The following is a 26,341-nucleotide window of genomic DNA, read 5'->3' as shown; positions in this document are numbered from 1 at the left end:
TTCTCTGGCATGCACACCCATGCATGTGTACCTCTACACACATACACAGCCCTTTGCTCCACACACAAAAATAAGTACCCATAACAATGAAGATGTGGGAAATGTAATCATGGACAGCCATGTGGTTATTTAACTTCTTGAGGATTGTCAATAAAGTGACACCGCAGTGTGAAACGATCAATACTCCGGTGGAATGGTTTCCAAATTTATGGTCAAGACCTATGTGCTTTTCAATCAGTGAAGAGAAGAATGCAGAGAAATTGTTATCAATAATAAAATATTGGCATCTGGGAATGATTTATTTATTCATAGAGCTGATGAAGTGAGGTATCATTTGAAGCAAGCACTCTACCAATGATCCAGCTCTTCAGTAATCCTAACAGAAGCTCTGCTTTTGCTTGCATTTAGGAAGGCCTTATGAACGATGACAGAAGGAGGTAACTTAAAGTTTGCAATGAAACCCCTAGTCTTACAAATTGCTATTCCTTGTTTTCTTTCTTATTTACCTGAGGTAGATCTTAAGTGTTTCCTCAAGACTAACATAAATTGGCTGTTAATATTTGGAGGTAGTTGAAACTTTGAAAGGAGAAGCTTGGTGATCATGAGTAGGTTTTGACGTTTACTCTTGAACTCGATGCTGATGGATAGCTCTGATCTACTACATATATCTGTAATGATCCACAGGCACACGAGTGCCTCAAAACAAACTCAAGGGACAAGGAACCAAAAATGAAGAAACTCCTTCATGTGAGATATTTTGTCACAGTGATGCAAAACAGGATAGAACCAACAGTGTTTTTCATTTCTGGCCTAACTTAGTTGAAGCCAAGATCCTGATTATGGGGAAGATGACTGTGCCCATTTTCAATATCATAAAAATAATTTATTTAGCTTTTTAAAGCATTGTATTGCTGAGGATTGATTGATAATCACTCAGAGGGTTGGCAGACTGGGCTCAACCAAACATAAATTGCACTCTGTCATAATTCTGCATAAAATCTTGCTCTATTCATTTGCTTTTTGCATTAACAACCACATTGATTGTTGCCACTGCTTTTGAAAAGTTGGTTTGCAGGTTTTTTTTTTTTAATTTCAATCTCTGTCACTTTCTTCTCTTCGTTTCTATGAAACTCGTATTAAGGCAAATATGAGAAGTCCCAGAAATGTAACTATAAATATATCTGTGGGTGTGCATGTGTACACTTGTATGTGTATCATGTATGTATAATAGGTATATGAGACTTCCTGAGTGTATACAATGTATATGTATAATGTATGTATATTTATTTGTGTATGATTTTATGCATATGGGCATATATATGTGACTTCCTGTTATTAGGAAAATAATGAAGTTATCAATTTAGAGATAATTTTAAAGAGTGCAGCAACTATGTTTGGAGATATTAAATAAATATACATTAAATATGCTTATTAAAAAGAAGAAAGAGCAAGCTGAATACAAACCAGGCCGATCAGTGCATGTTAGTAAATAAGATAGGAGTATTTAAGAAAGGATTCTTATTCGCTAACATAGTCAGTGTAGCAGACAAGTTAGAGAACATAGTGTATGAAAAGAATAGAGAGTGAGAATTAGAAATGAATTGGTTATATTCAGAGGAATACTTTGACTGAGTGGAATTAATATTCACTGCTGAATGGTGATACCTGTACAACTCTCAAAGTCCATCTTTTCCTATGTTTTGTTTGCTTGTGTTATGTTTATAGACTGTGGTGTGTGTGTGTGAGTGTGTGTGTGTGTGAGAGAGAGAGAGAGAGACAGAGACAGAGACAGAGACAGAGACAGAGAAGAGGGAGAGGGTGAGGAAGTGAGGAGGGGAGGGAGGGGAGGGAGGGAGAGAGAATTAAAAGACATAGATATGTTGGTAATAATCTAAAGGGGTCACTTTTGAGAAGAAAGAGAATCATCAACAAAATTAATTTCTGAAAATACCTAAAAGCCTTGTAAATCTACCACCAAAGTGAAGAGAATGTCACTGGGGAGGAACAATACCATTCTTATCGTCTCGTAACCAATGCCACAACGGAATGAAGTTAAAGAGAGGCCATTGTAAGAGATGCAGAACAGATGAGTTACACCATCTCTGTGTGTTGTGAGGTGTGGTTCCAGACTTCAGTATGTCACAGGGAAATTCACCATAGATTGAATGTGCAAGAATATTTGCTGAGAAGAATGTGAAAGACAAGGCAGAGTGCATTGAAAGTCCAACAATTGCTGACGCTCACATCAATAGAGAAATCATTTTATAGATATTCTTGTGTTTGTATGTATTCTAATTTTATATATATAGCTTACCATAGTTATAAATCCATTGCTACATATGCATCTATGTCTAGTTATCCACCCTTTCTCTATCTATCTATCTATCTATCTATCTATCTATCTATCTATCTATCATCTATCAATCATCTGTCTGTGTATGTATCATCAATCTGTCTGCCTATGTATATATGTATCTATTAAATATCAATCAATCTATCATCTATCTAGCTAGCTAGCTACTTTCCTTTTCTACTATCATCTATCTTTCTGTCTACCTGTGAGTCTATATATAAATCATCTATTTAATCTTTTATCAACTTCCCTAAAGTCTTACCCATATCCGCCCACTTAGCTACCTCCCTACCACTCCATATGTCTATAAAGTTTTCCAGGAAGGAAATAACAGGTAGGAAGGAAAACTGAATCAAAATTGAGAAAGTTCTATGGTGTGAATGGTGGGAAAAATAGGGAAAATTTCAGTGCACCATGTTATTAAGATTTAAATAGATGATGACTGGTGATATTGAGATGACTAAGAAAAGATGATAAATCCAGGAGAAGGGCTATACATTGAAATAAAAGAAGGGCAGCTATACAGTGGTCTGGGAGATCTAAATTTAATGATGGAATTGACCGTGTAATTGAGAGGTAATTGGAGTTGGGTTAATTTTGTGCATCCTTTCTCCACTTACCTTGCCAAGTTTTCAATCTTTTAACTACAATACATAATCAGCAGTGAAACAGTACACAAAAAAATGCTTCACTTTCATATAATAAAAAGAAAGCCAGATTTATAATAAAGTCTCCTGTTATCCTGCTCCTGAAAAAGTGTGTAGGAATGAGGTCAACTAGAATAATCTCCTGAAAATGAGCATGCTGCTATTTATTGTCTCTCTAAATGAAAATGCAATTTCATTTTCTATCAAAGATCAAACTGCTGCTATTTTATGATAAACAGAGAACCTGCATTACAGAAAATTACTATTTTAGCAGGTGCGTCCTTACATTCAACAGTGATTAGAAAATTGGCATTATGAAAAGTATTCCACTCGTATAACCACTTTAAATAATATCCTTAGATTTATGTATACACAAAACATCATTAGATAGTATGTTTACATTACATTTAATCACAAGGTATTTATGAAAACATCTTTACACAGATGAACTTTAGCACTTAATATATTTTACCTTGTTTACTTGTATTGCCATAGAACGTATCACACAGAAAACTAATTTTAATTATTTTATATAGAGAAGAAAATGGAACCACAATAAGATTTATGATAATTTAATTTTATTATCACTATTACATCAATAGTAGATTTTTATTCATGCAAGAAATATTTATCTTGAATCACCCAGGTATGGAGTGATGTGTTAAGGCATGAACCTCTTATGTGTTTACAGCACTGAAGATTATTCTGATGCAATTTGTCCTTCAACAGCACATATTGCATATAAGATATGCATTTTCTAGAATATATGCATACAAAAGCAGAAGTTATCCAGTTAGTTTAGTATTCTTTCCTCGTATGGCCAGATATAAGACATATAGAACTGGTTTTAGAATGTATACCCCAGCAACACTTGTTGGCTTTGTTATTGAATGGATTGAATCTTGCTTCATGTTGTGGAACAATTAGTTATATGTCTTAATTTACTAATACAGGTAGAGAACATACACACAGATATAGATATAACATACTACCTAATTCAATGTATTTTACATGGGTCCTTAGAGATTAGAAGGCCTCAGGCAAACAAGAAGAAAACCTGCTCTTATTTTTTCCTATCCCTTGAATGAAAATTAGTGATTTTCATAATTATGGATAAAGGAAATATATGACAATAATATTAATGCAAGAAGGTTTTCGTCTTCAGTAGAAAGATAAACTAACATCATATTCTAGTCACTACAGATTTCTGACAATATTATACATTCTAATATGAAATTGTAATATCCACTAGGTACATTCCTAAACATTGGTTAAATGGTTAAAATAATACATTAACATCACTATATCAAGGATTTAATTATTCTGCTGACTAAATTACTTCTGAAGTTGTTTTCTTTTGTAATTTTATGCTTTGTTTTTTTAATTATCCCAATAAATGGAACTACTTCTGACTGTTATTAAAGATGTTACAATTCTTTCCATCCTGTAGGCTCATTCCTTTTTATTCCCCCTGTCATGTTTCTACCCACAAGCACGTTCTCGCCCTCTTGAGTCTGGTCTGGCCCTATGATTCATTTTGATAAGTGAAATAATACTGGTATGATATGCCAGTATTAGAATATGGTATGATAAATTGCAGCTAGAGTCCTGTCATGTGTAGTAAATGAGATTAGTCTTCTTGAGAATGGACCTTGATGATAACTACACCCACACCAGACATATGAATATGCCTATTATGAACATCTTATACCAATCAAAGTTCTTAACCAGACAGGCCAAGAGTACGAACCCTCCCCACCTTGAATAACTATATTTATTGCCTGATGTCCTTGTCCTTTGAAATAGTTTATTGGGCAGCACTGCATAACTAAAATAATAGAAGGTCTATCTAATAACCAAATGTGCCTATAGTCCTTGAAATGATGACCATGTGTCCTAAGCAGTAAATATTTCCTGATTCTTGTTATATGGCTGTACCTTTAATGGACCAAAGTCTGAAGTATATATCTGCTTATGTATTATTAAGTCAGTGAAACAACATGATGTAGGTTAAAGCGAGTGCTCAAAGCTAATTACAGAAGTCTGGCTACAGATAATTGACAAAGTAAAAGCAGATATTTGGTCATCTGTGTGCATTAGTTTAGGTAACATCCACTGTATTCCTATGAAACAGAAATAAATACAAGTGGGAAAGTGGATCCCAGAGAAACAAAGCAACAGGATCAAGGCCAATCATAGAGTCAAGGTTTCTATCAAATTCAGCATCCATCAATTCTAGAGCCTAGTCCTCAAAGCACAACTTTGAACCAAATTGTGATGGTGGAAATAGAATGGCAATAAAGAAAGAAAAAAGTCAAATATACAGGGTCAAATAAACGAGAGGATTTTTGCTATTGTTGGAAAAATGGGACGGATTGGCTTATGTGTAAGTGCTGAGGAACTATAAATAGGAGTAGAAATTGCGGTGTTGTCACTGGAAGTATGCTGAGAGATGGTATGGTGTTACTTGAATATTTTCATAGTTATTTCTTTGTTTTACTGAAACAGGGATTTACCATGTAGGTGATCATGGTTTGGCCTCAACTCAATCTTACTGTTCCAGTCTGACCCCATTTAAAAGAAAGAAAACTTCCTTCCCCTGCTTTCTCCTTCTCCTCCTTTTCCTTCTCACTCTCTTTCTCCTTTCTTTTTCTCTTTCTTCTCTTCCTCCTCCTGCCACTGCTGCTGCTGTAGCTGCCGCCGTCTATGCTTCTTTTTCTCATTCCCTTCCTCCTCTTCCACCTTCTCCTTCTTACAAGGATATCCCCTGAGGAGCTATCCTGAGTACAGGCACTAAGAGGTAACCTCTATTTGGAGAAGAATCTATAATGAAAGGAGAATGTGTGCTCGATACAAACCTGTACTGTTTGTACAAGCTTATATGATCCCCAAGTTATTTTAATGTCTTGGATTAGTATAAGCATTCCCAAATAAAATACACGATTCCTCCTCCTCTTAAGTATTGTTCAATTTAGTGATATAAATTTTATGTCCTACTGTATTTCAAATATTTTGATGTCGATCATTTAATAATTTCTCCACAATCTATTTTTAAAATATGTCACCAAAGATCAGCTGAAAGCAATACTAATGGTTCTCTTCTAAACTTTTATGTTTGCTTAGGTTTGGGTTTTATTTATTTTTTGATGCTTTTCATCAAATTTTATCCTACTTATTCTATTGGAATGCAGAAAGTCTGTTATTTAGTATGAACGACTCCAGGAATGTTAGTTTATGATGAATCACTCATCCTCTATAGGCTCCCACAGTTTAAGAGGAAGAATGTGTCAACTATTGGCAAGATTGCACAAGAAATTCTTACTCCTAATCTGTATATTTTAGGTACAGAAGATTTTTGCTGAATGAATGCAACATCATTTTCTGAAATGTATATCTGGACCCCTTCACCCCACTGGGAATTCATTTTTCTGACAGGTCTTGCACTCTATAGGTCACTTAGCACTATTATTGTCTTGAGATTTTTAAATTTCTTCAGGATGATCAGCTTGTTACACTAAAATATACTTCAGAAAACCTGCTGGATACTCAACTGGATGCTGTAGAGGAGGTGTTAAGATTTCTTCCCCTGGAGTTTACATTTTACCAGAGTGTCAAATGAATAAGAGAAAAACAAACATTTAGAAAAAAAACTAATATGGAGATAGTTACTATGAAACAGAAATATACAAGTTTCCTCCCTCTACTGTCAGTGAAGTAGACACATGTGATACATTGGTTAGATATAATACAACATGGGGTTTGTCTTTTGTTGTTATTATTGTTTCTTTTACTATTTTATTATTATTTTTATTTTTTTACCCTACTCCCAATCTGCTCTTCCACAATTCCTCATCCCTTTCTTCCTCTCCCTTGTTTCCAAGAGGATGTCCCTACTCATTCCCCATTGTGCCACACTACCATGTCTCCCCACTCTCTGGGGTCTCAAGTATCTTGAGAGTTAGATGTGTCTTCTCTCATGGAAGCTATAGTAGGCAGTCCAAAGCTGTTTATAGTGTGTGTGTGTGTGTGTGTGTGTGTGTGTGTGTGTGTGTGTGTCCTGTACCATCTACTGTATGCTGCCTGTTTGATGGCTCAGAGTCTGAGAGATCCCAGAGATCCTGTTTAATTGAGACTTCTTGTCTTGAGACTGTACACTGACGTTAATTTAAAGAGGTCATCTTGTTCTAAACCTTTGTGTCATAGTTTCTTCAAATATAGAGACGAATCCCTTCTGCCAAGATTCAGAAGAGGACCATGATAGTGGGAATCTTATGATTTGCTTCAAGAGAGAAGAGTGAGGGCCAAAATAAGAGAGACTGTTAGGACTTAGATAGTGAATATTTCCTAAAAGTTCATGTGTTCAATAAGCAATCTCAGTTTTATTGTGCTCTCTGAGCATGTTGGAATATTTGAGAGGAAGAGTCAATCAGAATGGTTTGGTCAATAATGGTGTATCTACACAGGGGATACTGGGATGCATCTCTCTGTGGTTTTCATGTACTATAGCTTTGAGAGAATGGTTTTGTCTTTCTATGTGCTTGTTCTGTTGTCCACTGCATCTCCATCAGCCTCAAACCAACAAGTCCAAGTGATCATGATCTGAACCTTCGAGTTAGTCCTTTTATTTTATCAGGCATTGTCTTACAGCAACGGCAGCAGCAGCAGTAGCAACAACAACAACAACAACAACAACAACAACAACAACAACAACTGACCAGCATAGAGACCATCCAGTGTTTGCAATTTCTCCAATATCAAGGTCACAATTTGGAATGTCATGTGCTCAGTTGTAACACAAAGACATTCAACTTTGGCTTTGAGAAACTCTGTGACTTCTTTTCATTCCTTCCTTAAATCTTATTGTTCTTTTCCTTCTTCCAATTTCTGCTTTTTTTCACCAGTTTTTCTTCAATATTCCCATGCCAAATATCTAAGCAGTTTTGATTCCTTGCATGTATGACACATATGGCATGTATGACATGAAATTATGTATAAAATATTTCACATTTCTATATGCTGTTGTTGTTGTCATTGTTGTGGTTTCAGACCTATACTAGTCCTTTCTACAAAGATCATCTTTGAGCCAAAGCACAAGTTTGATTGTAGTCAACAGACTTACTCTCCCACTGTGATATCCTGTACCATATTTTCACAAGGAATTCACTTATTAGAAATATTGATCAGGCACTTGATAATATCTTGGCAGTATTAGTAAGACAAGGCAAGATAAGGTTTGGTGAATAGAGGCTGGGTATAGATACATTCCAAAACTATACATGGTACGTATTTAGGACATTACTTTGCCTTTCTCCTTTCTCCCTCTCTCCCTCTCTTTTCTTCTTCTTCCTCCTCCTGTGTGTGTGTATGTGTATGTGTATGTGTGTGTGTGTGTGTGTGTGTGTGTTCTGACTATGTGTTCACCCGCATGCACATGTATAGACAGAAGTTGAGGATATGAGTTATTGAGAGAGAACATGGCCTGATCAAGAACTATGAATGGAAGTTTTCTTCTGATGTTTCAACTAAAGAAAGAACCAGTGCTTAGGCTTGTAGAGTAGCTTGAAGACTTGCAATGATGTGGGAGGCACAAATCCTCTCTAACTAACAATAACTCATCTTGACCAGAACAGGAAGAAGAAACCAAGTCAATCAAATACTCTGTAACTTTGTATGAAATATATTGCAGAAGTACCATATTTATTGGCTAATGAGCAAAGTCCCCTTCTCTAGCACTGCCTTGGAGCGCAATCCACATGGCACAATGAAAGTGAAAATATGTGTTAATTTCACAAAGGAAAATATTACTTGCTGTGAAAGAGTTAATGGCACCCAGGGATTATATACAAGCAATCTTTAGATCTAACATAAAATACTTGCTTCCTTAGAAACCCTTGAACGAAGTGCTTTAGGAAGACAACCATTGCTACAAATATCATCTTTGTATGTTCATGCTCATGCCTTAAGCGTGAATTCAAGTCATTCAGAAAAAGCCAATAGTGTGCAACCCCATGACCATCATTTGTTTCTTCTGTGAGTTGACAAATAGGTATAGGCTTGATGAAGCAATGGCCAGAGTTTTTCCACAACTGTATGGTAAAGCCAGAATACACATTCAAGTAAAATAAATGAATAGAGTATTTCAGCAAGCATCCTTCTTTTGAAGGAACCCCTCTAACAGGGTGGTAACCTACACATTAATAGGCTAAAATGATCTTGATCTCTTTTAACTTAATGTTCTATTTTTTTAATAAAAGGATCTGCTAATTTAACTTTTAACATGGTTGTCTTAGTCAGCATTTTATTGCTTCAATGAAACACCGTGACCGAAAAGCAAGTTGGGGAGGAAAGTGTTTATTTGACTTACATTTCCAGATCATAATCCATTGTTTGAAAGGGCCAGGACAGGAATTCAAGCAAGGCTAGAACCTGAAGGCAGGAGCTCATACAGAGACTTTGGAGGGATGCTGCTCACTGACTCGCTTCGCATGGCTTGCTCAGCCTGCTTTCTTGTTGAACACAGGACTTCGTTGATCACTAATTGAAAACATGTCTTACAGCTGGATCTCATGGAGGCATTTTCTCAACTGAGAATCCTTCCACTCTGATGACTCTAACTTGTATGAAGTTGACACAAAACCAGCCCGAACAATGGTAAATGGGAGAGAAGTTAATTTCAAGTGACTAATGCAAACAATATTAAAGCAGGCATTAACTAACAAAATTGTATGTACTAGACTGGGTACTATGCACACTTACGATTATTGCTTAAAATCTACCATTGTTCACTAGGTATATACTATCACATCTCTGTGATAAATAAATGAATTTATCTCAGAGAAGATGAGTAACAATTATGCAACTATTCAGCACAGTCTTTATAGAAAATAGGAATTATTTTAATTGCATCATTTCACGGTGCCTTTTACACTACCATGTCATTAAAAGTGGTAGTGAATATAACTTGTTTTTTGATGACTCAAACCATCACTTGAAGGAGCAGTTATTTGGTTGTTTACAATACACTGATGCATGAAGAAGAAAGGGGTATGGGTGGGTAATTTCTCTTCCCCCAAATCAGCACAGCTTAGTTCATTTGTGATTATAACAGTTGATTTTAATGGCTCTCTTCTTTGCTTTCCTATCAGATCATTAGCTGTCATTCTGCTTTGCTCTCAAAATATTGACCTCTGGCAGTAAAACTCTATCCTGCACGAAAATTCTACTTCAAGTCTTTATATAGTAAAAAACTACAAAGCAAATGCACTCCCTTATAGATCTAAACCAAGAGTAGTTGAGTCTGAGGGAAAGCAGGAGGACACTTTCCAATTTTTGTTCGAAAGCATCAAAGTTTGCAAAGCATATATATATATATATATATATATATATATATATAAATTTTGCTTTGCAAACTTTGGTATGTGTGTGTGTGTGTGTGTGTGTGTATGTAAACATTAAGTGCTTTACCTCCTAGGTGTGCATGTTGCCTAGATGTGATCATTGTATAACAGCAATTTTATAGACCAGTTCAAGCATTAACTTTTCTCTCAATTTCCAGTTGCCCCACCCCTCTCCCTTCCCAGCAATCTTAATCTTCCTTCCCTAACTGTTCCTGTCTCATTGCATGTTTCCATCTGTATTTTGCCTTATGCCCTGCAGAAAATGCTCCAAGATACTTTATCCAAGAACCTCAATGCAGTTGGTTTATTGTTTCGTTCATTTTTTTGTTCATTTACCACATAAATTAAACTCAAGTATCATGTTCTGTGAAGCACTTAATGCCCATCTTAACATTGCTGTGATTCGGTATGAAGCAACTTCCACATCAGAAAAGCTAACTGCATCTCCAACAAAATGATGGTGGCTAGTGCTGTGGAATCGGTACATAGCTAGTGATTTCCATATGCCTCCTGATTTGATAATGTAATAAGATGACAAATCAGACACTGTATTATGACTTTAGGGGTAAAAGGGCTAGGTCAGAAATTAATTAGTCTGTCAAATATATCATAGCATGTACATTTGGAATTCACATAGAGTTACTGAATTCCCAAACTGTGATTGCAGATAAACATACTTAAATAGATTGAAATGATATATGTTTTATATATGTGTGTATTATATGTTATATATATATGTGTATGTGTATTATATGTATATAAAAATATATTGCATATCTAGATTCATTACTTTCTATGAATACATGTTCAATTATAGGTGAATATATGTGTAGATATGTATAAATATAGATATAACTAACAAATATAGAAGATCTATAGCTAGACAAAAAAAGAATAAATTTTGTGGCTAATTTTGTTGTAACTCTCATGAATGTTTTGGTTTTCATGTATTATGAAAAGTAGATCAATAAGGTGTCACAGTCCATTGATATGCAATAAAGTTGTTCCCAAAATATATGCCCATAACTTCATTCAAAATACCTTTACTTAAGAATGCTCAGGTTCATCTCAGCTTTTGATAAGATACAAAGATTTAGCTGATGGAGAGTGTTGCTCAATATCGGTGACTGTTGACTGACCAGGGTTGTTGGCTCTAATTAGCGGCCATTACATTGACATGGGAGAATATTGAAACAACTATTTTAAATTGAATAACTTTTACTATCATGAAGCACTTCTCTGAATCATCCCGTATTTTTTGGAAGCCTTTTGTCCAGTATCATAAATATTCCAAACCAGAGTTTACCCTCTCAAACACTTTTACTTAATCATAAATTAGGAAATGTTCAAAAATATTTCCTGTCATTTAAACAATAACTACAGCCTCTCACCATGAGGAAATGCTTTGTAAAAGACGATTTTCTTTGTTTATGCACAAGAATCATCTCTTTTTATTAAATATTTATGAAGATACTGAAGAAATTGGTGTATCTTTAACACCTATGTAACACATCTACTATTACTCCTTCCACTTGCCTTTATCTCTACAAAGTCATCAGTAAGGATTCAAATCCATGTCTTCCAAATTTCTGTTTATGTGAAAAACTCACCTTTATAAATCATAAATTTTCTAAATGCAGTCAGAGTGGCCGACTTTTTCCAGAATGTTTTCTACTTTTCTTAGATACATCAGAAGAAAATTATGTAGCAACTGTGGCATTATACAAGAAGTTATTAAACACAATGACTTCAATAACTAAATTGTTATGATGTATGGGAGTATGGAATGGATATTGTATTCATAAGAATGAAAGTCAACTCATACATTTCTATAGAATCCTCTGAACAATTAGGGATGTTGTTAGTGAACAGTAAAGTTTGGAGGGGATTTTTAAGTTACTTTTTGAGGACAATGTCTCAATAGTCAACTTGAATATTTAGTAAAGGTTGAGAGACCTTCTTCATATAATATAATATCTCGTTTGGATATTTGGCTATTCTGTATTTGCTTAATTTTAATTGACATTTTAATATTTTAAAAAAACTTTAGATAATTAAATAAGGATTTATAGTATTTTTTATTGTTTGAGAATTTCACATACCTATATAATACATTTTGTTCTTAACCATTCCCTTTTCTTACTCTCCAATTCCTCTCTGTTATTATATAGCAGTTTCCTCTATGATTGAAACATTCAATTTTTAAGGGAAGTTCATGAGGACATAAAATAAACAACCTAACGTATCTACAGGAAGTTTCTAAAACTGACCAGATACATGAGGCACCTCCTTTTCCTGGAATATGTAAATATTTAAGATTGCTGAGAGTATTCCTTAGGCAAAGCCAGCCACCTGAAAGAAACAGATCAGTAAAACTGCCTGGAAGAAACAGAAGGAAAAGAGTTGCCTGTAGGAGGCAATACCAGCTGAACCACCTGGAGAGGATACTCACCCACTTTGTACAGCTGCCTATAAGCTGTGCAGTACACGCCAGGTTTCCAGATTTTGTGAGCTGTCAGCAATGCTGGAATTGGACTCTGGTGAGGCAGCTACCATAGGTCAAGTCTTACCTGAAAAGAGCCCCTCTCCCACTCACTCATATTCCTTATAAGCTAATCTCAAGAAAACTCATGGTTTTACTCACTGACTTAGATTTGGTGATATCTGTTCCCTGGTCTATTGTCATTCCTTATCAGGAGGCAAGTAGGTGTTTATCCTCATCTTCTACGAAATAGAGTCACACAACAGGGACCTTTAGCACTGTTTCCTTCCTAACATCATGTGCTCTTCACACACACACATTCCCATGGGTGTGCGCATGCACGCACACAAGCACAGCCCCACCCCAACACACCACAGTGCTCATTTAGTGCTATTTATATGTTTATGGGTTTCAGATATTTGCTGGAGCATCCCCAGGGAAAATGGAGTTTCCCTATTCTAGCAGCCATCAATGCCCTGCTCTAAAAATCTCTAGTTTTTTAAACTAGGGGTTTCTGAGGATGTCACCTGGATTTCTCACACTTGCAAAGCAGGATTTGAACCACTGCCCTTTCTTCCCACTCCAATTTCCTGTATTTTACCCGACTGTTATATTGGCAAGCCTTCTGCTACCATAATGAAACAGAGTCTGTGTTCTTTCTAGAAGAGATGAATGAGAATTCCACCAATGGGATTTAATTCAACCAGACCCCAATTTCCTCAACCTTAAAGTGGACTTCCTACATCACACTGCTTTTATACTGAAGATACCAAACACTACCACTTATAAAACACTGCTCAAACAAATGTCATTAGTGAGCCTGCACTAAGGTCAGGATACCTCCTAGAATGGTCTCCAATCTTTACATGGGATATAACAGAATCAGGAAAACAAAGGAATAAAGCAAATGCTGAGCTCCTGGTCTCAAAAAATAAGGCAAGTTAAATTCATAACAAAAATAACTTATAATGCATTTCAATCATAATCATTATATTTGCCCATATATTCAACAAAAACACAGATACCCACTAGGCATTGTGATGAAGAATATAGTAAATATAATGTCTTGTATATAATATAGTAGATTATAGTTAATGTTAGTCTTTATCACAAAAATCCCTGCAAATTTTGTTCTATAAGTGTATACTGAGTGCTGGAGCATAGTATGTACATCAATGTGAATGGGCAATGCATCTTTGATCAAATGTAAGACATTCAAGCAGACAACTTTCCCTGTGGAGTTGAAGAAGTTGAATATCAGTTCAAATGCTCCTAAATACAATGTTTGGACTTCGCTAGTAAATTTCAAGGGAAACAAATTTAAGGTGAACAGCGGAGGATGAGATGAAATTCTGTGAAGATAAATGGCTGAGTACTGAGTACAAAGATGACTATTAAGGAAAATTTATCATAAGGTGTAGGATGAAGTCATACAGGTGAAGGCAGGCACAAGATAAAACAAGGCCTGTCTTTGGAAGAGAAGGATGGGCGGAAGAAAAGTTTGAGGGAAGAGGAGGAGACCGTAACGGAAGGAGACTGGAGGGAGAAGCCACTAAAAGAATATGGAGGCTGATGTTAAGATTCCACTCTGTACCTTTATAGGTTGTTATGAATGTTCTTAAGGGATGGATGTGTATAGGGCTTTGTGTGTCTAGGTAGGCAATTAAATCTTATCAATAGGATATGAGGTTTTGTGTTGTGAGTTCTTTCACATGGCAATTTGAGTCAAGAGAGTATGTGGTGGCTGTTGACACTGGGCTGCCATGGAATTGGGATGTATATTTCCGGCATGGTGGCAGCCTGCCTTGGGAACTGGATGGGTAAGGAGATTGTTGCCAAGTTCAGAGAGAGACCATTGGCAGATATGAAATGGATCAAAGTGGGTGAAAGGCTTTGCTGACTGAAATTAAGATATCTATGAGAAATCTTGGGGCACTATGGTGCCGGCCCTAGTGGGGGTAAAAAACAACATTTTATTTTTTATTATTTTACAGAACAATAAGTTTGAGAAAAGACAGAATAGAGTATGGGATAATCTAGAAATTGTAGGTCATGCTTACAACCAGTAAATGACAAGAAGGTAAATCAGAACAAAAGTTCCTTAGTAAACTGGACACATCAAATGTGAAAAAACACAGGAAAGAGAATCCAGAGAGAAGCCGATCCAGCATCATACAGAGCCTTGTAAACAGTAATAAGACTTTTAAATTTGGCATGGAGGATTACAGCAAACCCAATTCTACAGAAGAAAATTTTTATCTGATTTGTCTAGTCTTCATTTTCACTTTTCTACCCCTAAATATGTAAGAGAAGGATATTAAAAGTCAACAACACAACAAAATCTAATGCAAATAGGAGATGGAAATGAAAAATATAATACATGGATCATTCGCTTCTAAGAATATATCTGTGCCCTTACTTTTTTTAGGCACATATGTGATTTTTAGATATGTATGATTTGCAAGTATATATGATTAATAACCAAAACCTTTATAGATGTACGCAATCTGGGTCACCATTATAATCCCAGCCTCAAGGGCAATGTATAACATATAGTATTTGAGTGGTTAAACAAGAATTAAAAACAGAATACAATTGCTACTAGCTCTCAGGACTTGATCATATTATACTGTTCTATGTCAATAAATATGGCTGCCTGTGAAATTTAGTTATAATCAAAACATTCAGTTAGGAAAAGAAAATAATATAATTAAGATAATCGCAAAAATGCAATATCTTTTGTCTGAAAGTAGGGAAATCATAATTTTACCAGATATTTGGCTCCTCTGAGTTTTTCTTGTACTGGGACTGAGAGCTTAAGATTTTATCCATTTTTTTAAATGTAATAACAATTAATGAAGGCAATACTTTTAAAAGTATATTGTGTTTTATTTCTTTTTTCCATTATGCTGTGCAATATATGAGCTAACTCTATCTTTAAATCTTTGAAATCACACAGCATGTTACAATACTTTTCATGATTTTCATTAAAACCCAATCTCCACTGTGTCCCATGCTCAAAGGTCTAGAACACCCATGGTTTTGGTTATTAATACTCATGCATGGAATGCAGTATTTCTCAGTAGTTGTTAGCATTAACATCATGAAATTAAAAAGGAAGTGAAATACTCATGTTTCCTTTAAAAGCAAGAAAAATAAGTATAATCATCTGAAGTGTGTCTCATTGGAAATATATCTTAAGCCTCAAACTCCTTCAGAGAAATTCATTTATAGCAGCCTCAGTTAAATACACCAGAATCTAGTTTTTAATTGAGGATGTTGAAACAATAATTAAAAAGGAATGTGGCTTATTGTAAAATGAATCAAAATTAAGTGTCTGGTTTATTCCTGTTCAAAACAATGCATTCTTCTTCAACTCATTCATTGACATAATTATTTTTAAATGACATCCTTTTTTCTACATGAAGAAGTGAATCTGAGTCTATATGAAATAATGTAAGATTGCTAGCATGGTGCTTTGAATTATAAGTTGCAGCTTTCTCTGTTAGCTTGATAAACTGCATCTTGGACAAGTTAAATACAACCCCTTCATTTAAAATATCTGAGATAGACTTGTGAAGTATTTTTTTTTTGCATCTGACCTACATTTCTAAAATTTTCATTCATTCATTCATTCATTCATTCATTCACATCCCTCCTAGACCTATCACCATATTCCTGTGCCATCATTAACCCTCTCCTTCTCCTCAGAGCAGGGGAGGACACCATGAGTACCAACCCTCACTGGCACATCAACTCACAGAAGGACTGAACACCTTCTCTCTCACTGTGGCCAGACAAGGCATAAATTTAGGGGAAAGGGATCCAAAGCAGGCAACAGAGATAACCCCTACTCCAAATGTTGGTGAACTCACAAGAAGACCATGCTGCTCATCTCCAACCAGGGGCCATAGGTCCAGCCTATACTTTGGTTGGTGGATCAGTCTCTGTGAGGCTCCATTAGTTAGCTCTGTAGGTCTTCTTATTGTGTGTTTGACTCCTCTGGCTCCCTCAATCCTTCCTCTACTCTTCCCCAAGATACCCTGAGCTCTGCCTAATGTTTGCCTGTGGTCTCTGCATGTTTCCATGAGCTGCTGGATGAAGCCTCTCAGATGACAATTGTACCAGGCTCCTGGCCATCAGCATTTCATAATAGCATTAATAGTGTCAGGGGTTGGCTCTCTCCCAAATGATGGGTCTCAAGTTAGGTCAGTCTTTGGTAGGCATTCTTCAATCTCTGCTCCATCTTTATACCTCTTGTAGGCAGGGCAAATTTTAGGTATAAGGTTTTGTAAGTGGGTTGGTGTCCCCCTTCCTCCAGTAGACTTCCTGCCTGGTTAGAGGAAGTGGCCATTTCAGGCTCCATAGCCCTCAATGTTAAGAGTCTCAGCTAGAGTCATATATAGTCCCTTCCAGGAGCCTCCCATTCCCAGGGACTCCACTAATTTCCTTTCTTTCTCCCAGCCCTCCCCTGACCCCCATTCCTGCTTGTAAGATGCCTTAAAATAATAGAAATACATCTTTCTGCGTGACATGTAAAACAACAACAGTTTGATATTGCAGTAGCAAAAATTAATTTGTAAAACTGTAGTGTTTTGTTTTATTTTAAGTCCACAGAAGAATTAGAAGAATCAGTTCTTCCAGCAGATGAGATCACACAAGTGGATTCTGTCACAACTTCTATCAGAAGAGGCAGTACTGTTTGTTCAAATCATATCTGCCACCTGACTCTATGGCTAATTATATTAATACACATTTCCCAGTACTATAAAAGCCACTCCTAGACTCATAAATATTGGTTTTAGATTGTATTTCTGTGATGTTTATGTCAGTCTCATATCTAAAAGTTATATTTTCTTGCTTTGTAATGTTTTAGAACATTACAGTTTCCTACATAATGTGTTATATTTTAAAGACAGAAGATACAAAAGGCCTGTGAAGAACCATTTAAGAGTAACTGCAATCCTACTTCCAGTGTTTTCACTGTAGGTTTGTGATCTAGAGAATCATGACCCTTCACAAAATATGTCTGTGACAAGTAGCACAGAGGACTGAGTTTTTAGAATGTATAGAAGCCAAATTTTCTTCAAAATAAAGCTATGTTTTAATACAAAGAACAAGACTTTCTAAGAACACTGGAAACCACAATCTCATTTCACTCTGGATGCTTTGAATAACTTAATGGAATTGCTTAGTGGACCCATCTGAAACTAAGAATCTGACAAAATTATGTACAAATTACATTTTTTAGAGGTGTATAAGCAGAAGGTCCTTGATGATCACTATCAAACTCTTATTTTCTTATTACTGTTTTTTTAATAATCCAGTCATTACACCTCTTTTGGTCTGCCCTCCCACAGTTCCTCATTTCTTCCCCTTACCTACAAGAGGATGTCTCCCCAACCCTAACCTGCCAGGCCTCTCCATTCCCTGGTGCTACAGTGAGGACACACACACACACACACACACACACACAAACACACACACACACACAAACACATACATACAACACACAGACACATAAGCACACACACACATTGTGTCTGCAGTATATGTTTATATTACAGAAATATATATTATATGGTCTCAACCAAACACACTGATAACAATTTTTGAGGTTCTCATATTTGTTTTCAAACAATGGAGTTGAAATGCCAAAGTATGATGGTTTATATATGCTTGGCCCAGGGAGTGGCACTATTAGAAGGTGTGTGTTGCAGGAAATGTGTCACTGTGGAAGTGGGCTTGGAGACCCTCATTCTAGTTGCCTGAGGATGCTCAGTTTGTTCCTGGCTTCCACCAAGTGAAGATACAGAACTTAACTCCTCCTGCACCATGCCTGCCTGGATGCTATGATGCTGCCACACTCATGCCTTGAAGATAATGGACTGAACTTCGAAACCTGTAGGCCAGCCCAAATTGAATATTGTCTTGTATAAAACTTTCATTGGTCTTAGTGCCTGTTCACAGTAATAGGACCTGAACTAAGATAGAAGTTGGCCTCAGAAGTAGGATATTACTGAGATAGGCCTAAACATGCTTTTATTTGGAAAAAAATGAAGATTTTGGGACCTTGGATTTGGAAAGCAGTAGAATGCTTTAAATGAGGCCTAATGGGCTATCTGAGTAGGAATTCGGAAATCTTTGTTACCGAGAGTGATTTGAATTGTACAGGCCTGGCCCAAGACGTTTCAGAGGAGAAAAATTTCAGTATGTTCTGTAAAGACTTACTTTTGTGTTATTTTGGTGAAGAATGTGGCTGTTTTTTGCCCTTGTCTGAAGAGTCTGCCTGAGGCTAAAGTGAAAAGACTGAGATTAATTGCATTGACAAAGGAAGTCTCAGAAATGCCCACCATAGACTTTGTTCTCTGGTTAAGTATCATGAAGAACATTTTAATGAAAAAAGAGAAGTTGAGAAAGGAAAAATACAAAATATATGGTTCAACTATTAAAGGGACACCGAGAAGTGAAATGGAACTGAATCCTGTGTTCAAGAATATAAAATTGAATTAAGGGAGTAATGACCTTGGGGCAAGAACCCACCCAGCTAAATTAGCTCCAGGCAACTTAGTACCAACTTTAATCCCAGGATACAGGCATTCCAGATACAGGCATTTTCAGATCTCTAAATTTAAGGTCAATCTACAGAGCAAAATCCAGGACACCCAAACTTAGGTAATGAAGAAGTTAGAAATGTAATAGAACAAGGGGTCATAAAGAGTAGCTGAGACTGGACACTGTGTGTGGTCATGGAAGTCTATTGGTGAAGTATGTATAGCCTCAGTCACAATTGATGATTCAGGACTGAAGGGGTCATGCAAAGGAGTTGATGCTTGGCACCATGAAGAGAGCCTGCGAGAGGCTACTGGTGAAGCCTAGTTATAACAGAGGACCCCAGTGTATAAGAGATGCTACTAGCATTAGATGATCACCAAGAACAGCTGAGACAGTGGAATGGATCAACCTGAGTGCTACAGAGGACAGAGCTAGAGAAGTAAAGTCAGCCCCTTGGAAGATCGTGTGTGGATTCTAGACACTAAAACAAACTGTAGCATTGAAGCTGCATTGGAGACCCAAAGATATTAAAGATGCCAGAGCCATGGGATATCTGCTGAGGAAAGCTGATAACAGGAGGTGAAACCAGCCCAGGAGAAAGAAGTTTGTTACAGTCAACAAAGATGGAAAAAAGAGTTGAAGACCTAAAGACTGCTTTGACATCAGACATAGAGAAGGCAGAGTTTAGAGGTTGCCCAGCCGGTTGCCTGTCTTAATTCAGGGATTACAGTTAAGTGGTTAGATAGATCTCAGAAGAGACTTTGAACTTTGGACTTTTAACATTGTTGATACTGCTATAGACTATGGGGACTTTGGAAGTTGGACTAAATGTACTTTTTTTATTATACTATGTTTAGATATGGCCTTTCTAGACTCATGTGTTTAAACAAGCATATGGAGACCAGGGAGTGGAATGTGATGGTTTACCTATGCTTGGCCCAGGAGGTGGCACTATTAGAAGGTGTGGCCTTGTGGGAGGAAGTGTGTAACTGTGGTTCTGGGCTTGGAGATCCTATTCCTAGCTGCCTGAGGATGGTCAGTCTGTTCCTGGCTTCCTTCTGGTGGAGATGTAGAACTCAGCTCTTCCTACACCATGCCTGCCTGGAAGCTGCAATGCTGCCATACTCCTGCCTTGATGATAATGGACTGAACCTTTAAACCTGTAAGCCAGCCCAAATTAAATGTCCTGTATAAGACTTACATTGGTCATGGTGTCTGTTCACAGCAATAAGGCCCTAAGACACAAAGTTTAAATCAACAATGACCATTGTTTTGTGGTTGATGAGTAGGAAAGTAAGTCTTGCATCTACTCATGAGTTTCCTCCAAAAGTGAACCATTTGTTCTGGCTCCTACTTAGGATTTGTTTCTTTGTATCATTGCTTTTATGTGATTTGGCATTTATGATGTAACAGTGTTCTCTTAGGTTTCCCTTGTCAATTTCTGACTTGAACTTTATCATTTTTTTTACTTCTTTATTAAGGAATTACATATTCAGTTAATGTAGAAAGTGTGAACATAAATCTGACTAGTTCATTCACATAAAATTATTTCATATTGTAGAAAACTAAAAAATTAAGTCACTGCTCTTGGTAAATTACCAAGCTCACATTTGAGTTAATTTGATTTATACAAAATCACAATCCATGTTGGATATTGCTAGCGGAAACGTTCGTGGAATGAAACATCAATACTAATTCTAATTTATCACAATTATCTAACACAAAATGATAATTATTTAAAATATATGTGCAGAGGTATCTGAAGGGACCTTGAAGAATTGTCAGAAGCAGCAAACATCCCATGCTGTATGCAGTGACAAGCAGAGCTTATACAATAAACATATTCACTTCAGAGTCAAAACACATGATAGAAAATTTATCCATCATCATTTTCTAAACGAATCTAGGAAAGTAGGAATGCATGATCTTTGAGTTCCAGATAATGTTCCAGATAAATGTTATGAACTTAGTGTGACAGGTATATAGATAAGGGTAGACTGTGTCTCTCACCTTCAATAAGCTGTGACTTCAATTCCCACCACCCTGTGCATTTTTCTAAAGCTGAATGATTGCTGTGATCCTGTTCAACCTGTTTTATGACATTGCATTAGACACAGCGAAGTGTTAGGAGGTAGTTTTCTGAGTCCAGACATCTCAGGAACAAGTTCCACCCTGTTGGCAGGTTCAAAACTAAGTTCCTGTTTCCAATTCCTGCAACACAAGTCCTGTCGTGCTTCATGTTTCCTGTTTATCTGTTAGCCAGGAAAGGATGTAAGGAGAGAAGATGTTGTTATCCTGTTGGTTTAGTCACCACTGTTCTTCCTGACTGGACTTAATTGACTACATGCTGCTTGCCCACTGCTTTGATCCCTTATCATTCTGAATTCTGGGACTCCGGGTTCAGTTGACTATGTGGTGATTCCCCCATTCCTTTTTTCCTCTAAATTCCAGGCTATAGGTCAGGAGCAGACTTGAGTGCAAAAGCTGACTCAAGACATTGAAACCCAGTGGCCTGGATTATGTCAAATCAAACTTCATTCTTTAACTCTGGGTGTAAAAGTAGGATTGGTCAGTGCAACACTCCCCCTTTCTTTGCTTTCCCATTGTATAAAATTTTCCAATCTTCTTTCAGGGACATAGTTCAAATCTTAAACAGACTGCTTCTTAAAACACTCAGAAAATAAAACTTTAATTTTTAAACTTCCATGTCTCAAATAAGTTCAGTATGCTTCCACCCCAAACCCAACAAATGAACTTAAATTAACAAAGATATTTACTATTAATTAAGTTTCACATTTTAAAACCAATGATAATTTATTAAATTTATATTGACTTCATTAGTAATAGTTTAATGCCCTTTAAGAAGAAAGATGGTTTAACATCTAAACTACTGCTCCATTTCAGTTTCTTATTATGGATAACCCAGCTCATATCTGTGTGGACATAGTAATAAATGCTAAAGACAACTGGAATCTCTAGGTGATAAGCTGATTCACAAACAATATGATACTTGAGGCTTACTTCGTTCTCTAGTAGCTTGTAAAGCATCTTCTTGCACCCCGAACATTAGCTAGTAGAGATGGTGATTCCAAGTGAGTACCAACTTGATCTCTCCATGGTCCAGAGACCAAGTATATGGCGTTCTCAACAACAGATTCTTACCCTCATGTTCTGGGTGTGGGTAAGCCAGAGTATTAGTGATAGCTTCTTACACATTGAAAACCATGTGACCCCACTAGTCATTAATTTAAAACAAAGAGCAATTCTCAATCTCACCCAGCTTTGAACCCTGCAAGCTATACCAACACTCATGATGATAAAATATGTCCACTGCTACAATAGTGGCTCAAATATTATTGTACTAATCAACCATTTTCTAATTTGATTGGAGGCCTACTATATAAGATGGAACCTATCAATAGCATTGTTATAGTGACCAAGAACACTCCTCCCCCATTACTAGGCAGGGTATAGCCCCTAGGAGATAAGTCAGTACTGTTATTCTGCTAAATGGACACAGTATTAAAATGATAATGATTTATACTTATTTTCATAGGTAAAAACATCTCTCAATTCTTATTAGTGTGGGTTTCTCCTTGCAGTAGACAACATTAACCTAGAGACCTGAAACTGGTAATGTGTAGAGAATATAAAGGCTTTTATGGGTTCAGCCCTAAATGGAACATTCATATATCACACCCATCATCAAATGTACTCTTTGAATCAGGAATCAGAGTGCTTCCAGATACGTGTTTTCGCAAATGATATTCAACCTTCTAACCAAATGTCATAATTTTATTGGAACATCGATGTAAAGGATGTAGTTAGACAGAATATTGTTCTACCTCTGAGTACAAAAAGCCAATTTGTCATTGACACTAACAAGAGTTCAGTGACTATTGTCCCTAATGGATATAACTACACCAGGAGTGAAGAAGAGGCAATCACAGAGAGACACAAATGCAGTTATTCTAAGAGACAATGGTAAGAGTTGTGGGGCTAACAGGAGGGCTGAATGTGGCCCATGTTTAGTAGTTGTACTACCTTTTCAGTATATGTAAGCATGCCATTTTTGTGTTACATTTTGAAACCCCTTACACTGGTACAGTGTATTATTATGAAGTAAATAGCTTATCAACAAAATAAGCTTGCTTTTCATAGTTCTGATATCTAGGAAGACTATGGTCTCGCTGCCATCTGAACTTATATCTTTAGATTTCAGTCCATAGTCAACTGGCTATATTGTTATGGGGTGGATAAAGTGTTTCACCTTAGAAGCATACAAGGGAGTGAATCTACTCAACTCTATGACAGGTTTGAAAGATAGAAAGAGAAGGGGGCTGGGATCACATATTCCAAGCTCATATCTTCAATGATCAGAGGCCCTTCCAGTAAGCTCCACTTCCTAAAGGTTCTGACATTTCTCAGTAGGGCCTCATTAGAGGGTAAGTTTTTAACTCACAGGACTGAAGGATACATTCCAGATACAAACTACTGTGGCTTGCTTTCTTATGAATAGGCATCTCTTTACAGAGATCTTACTGTGTAGAAATCAGAAGAGACATTCCTTCAGCCTCTTTTACAAGGTTCCTAGTTTCATTTATGAGGGCTATTCTTTCATTCACTAGTCATCCCATTGAGTACTGAGATTCCAGGATGTGAATTTATAGAAGAAGATATCATGTATTTCATCATGCTAAATTCTTCCTTGGGGAAAATTCATTTTCTTATTCATGCAGGCTATATTCACTCCATGCTAATCTCCTCAGAGATCTTAACTTGTTCAGGTGTAAAATGAGAAGTCTGAAGTTGAAGCATCTCATGTATGTGTTGGAAACTCAAAGGTTCTAGGGAGACAGATAATTGTCTCTATGCTGAGCCTAATTCCTCTCTAGATTGAAAGCCTGTAAATCAGATAAGTTGTGTGCTTCTAAAATGAAATGATGTGGTAGGCAAGAAACAAGTGTTCCCATTTCAAGAGGAGAAAAGTTAAGAGGAAAATAGTGACAGACCCTAAACAATTATAAATATTGAAGAATTTAGAATATACTCTCTTGGCTCTGGACTGTGAGTCTCAGAGCACATGGAAGGGAGTCGTACTAAGATGTGATTTTATTCTCCAAGACTTTCTGAGCACTCATGCCTACATTACTTTTCTTGTTCTTTGTTCCTTTGTTTTCTTCAATAGAGTCCCATGTACCCCTGATTGTCCTTGAATTTACTATGTAACTGATTTATAATTTATGATTTATGATTTATGGTTTTTCCAAGTTCTAGGACTGAAGATTGGTATTACCATGCACGGTGTTTATATGATATTTGGGATTGGATACAAGCCTTTATGCATGTTACCCAAGCATTGTAACAGCAGAACTATATATCCAGGATGCTCTTGGAGTAGTATCTGAATGTTGAACACACAGCAAATTAATTCCTATTTATTGGTGGGTATAATTCCCTGCTATCATTTATCTAGCAATCTGCTCATGGAAATATAAAATTGTGTTTGCAATTAGAGACAATAGAGAATCAAGGACTTTGAAATGATCTCACATGACCTGAATCATAAGACATCATCAGTCAAATGTGGACTATCACAGAAGAATTTCTGAAGCGACCTCATCACATCTTTGCCACTTTATAAAGAACAACATAAATCTTTGTATGTGAAATAAATGTCTCATTAAACTTACTTTTTCATCACATTTGTACAATTAATCAATGAAATTTATAACTGATTTTTTAGAAAGTATATTTTGAAATACTTGATTCTGATCCTCCAGTCTTTCATTAACAATATTGCTGTGTTACTGTGTGCGTGTGTGCGCGCGCATGCACACATCTGTGTGCATGTTTATGTTTACCTGTGCATGAATGAGCATGCACATAGACACACATTTGCAATAAAATTTGTATATAGGCTTCAAAATGTATTCACAGTAGGGAATTCAGGCCATTTTCTAAGATCTTTTTAAAGTCCAATAAGATTTCAGAAATCAAATTTTCTGACAGAAGTTATTCTCTGTACCTCTATCATATAGGCAGGTTGTCTTATTCTTGGCTCTTTCTGGAGAAGATGAAAATCTGACAACTGTGTGATTTTTATTAAGACATAGTGGTAGGGCATGATGTAAAAAGATCCAACATGTCTTTTATCAGGACAGGATACATTTTTATCTTCTTCTATGAGTTTTCTACTGCATTTGACAATTAATAGCTTGTAAATAGATTAACTAATTCAAGAATTTGTTTTATTTTAAGCTAAAATACAGCAATTCCATAGCCCTTGAGTCTATAGATATTTTAATGATTTCACTAGATTTCTCAAAAAATATTAATAAAACAGCATTTAAAACAGCATCTGTCTCACAAAGGCCACTTTAGAGGTAAAATGAAGGTACTTTGGCAGTTTTAAAATTGCTAACTCCATAGGCTAAAAAGCACTCTCTGTATATTAAAACTTGTTTTAGGGCCATGAAAAGACATTAAACATCAATAACATTGATATATCCAAATGGATGTCTTATATCAGGAGGCCATTAAACTATGGCGCAATGAAGTAACCTCATGATATTCTGATGCAAACTGTGCTAAAGCATGGAGTATTTGAACACTGCAAAATTATCAATGACCTGCTATTCATGCTTTAGTGCCCTATGAATGTGGAGGCTTACATTAGAAATGGCCTCTAGCCTGAAAACTCAAAAAGCCTTCCCTTTGAGATTTGGCATATACTTAGAATAGAATCACATTATTAGACATGAAGCCGTGGACAAAAATTATTCAGTCTGAACACAAAATTCTTAATTTATTTTCCATTGATGTAAGAAAAGCAACGACTTATGGAAAGTAGAACAAGTTCTCTGGTTCCCCAATGTTTTATCAGCAAGAGAGTATTTTGTTTTTC

This window comes from Rattus norvegicus, chromosome 6 (genome assembly GCF_036323735.1).
Source record: "Rattus norvegicus strain BN/NHsdMcwi chromosome 6, GRCr8, whole genome shotgun sequence".
NCBI classification, from domain to species: Eukaryota; Metazoa; Chordata; class Mammalia; order Rodentia; family Muridae; genus Rattus; species Rattus norvegicus.
The sequence above is the reverse complement of the archived record's forward strand: the minus strand, read 5'-3'. Positions refer to the sequence as shown.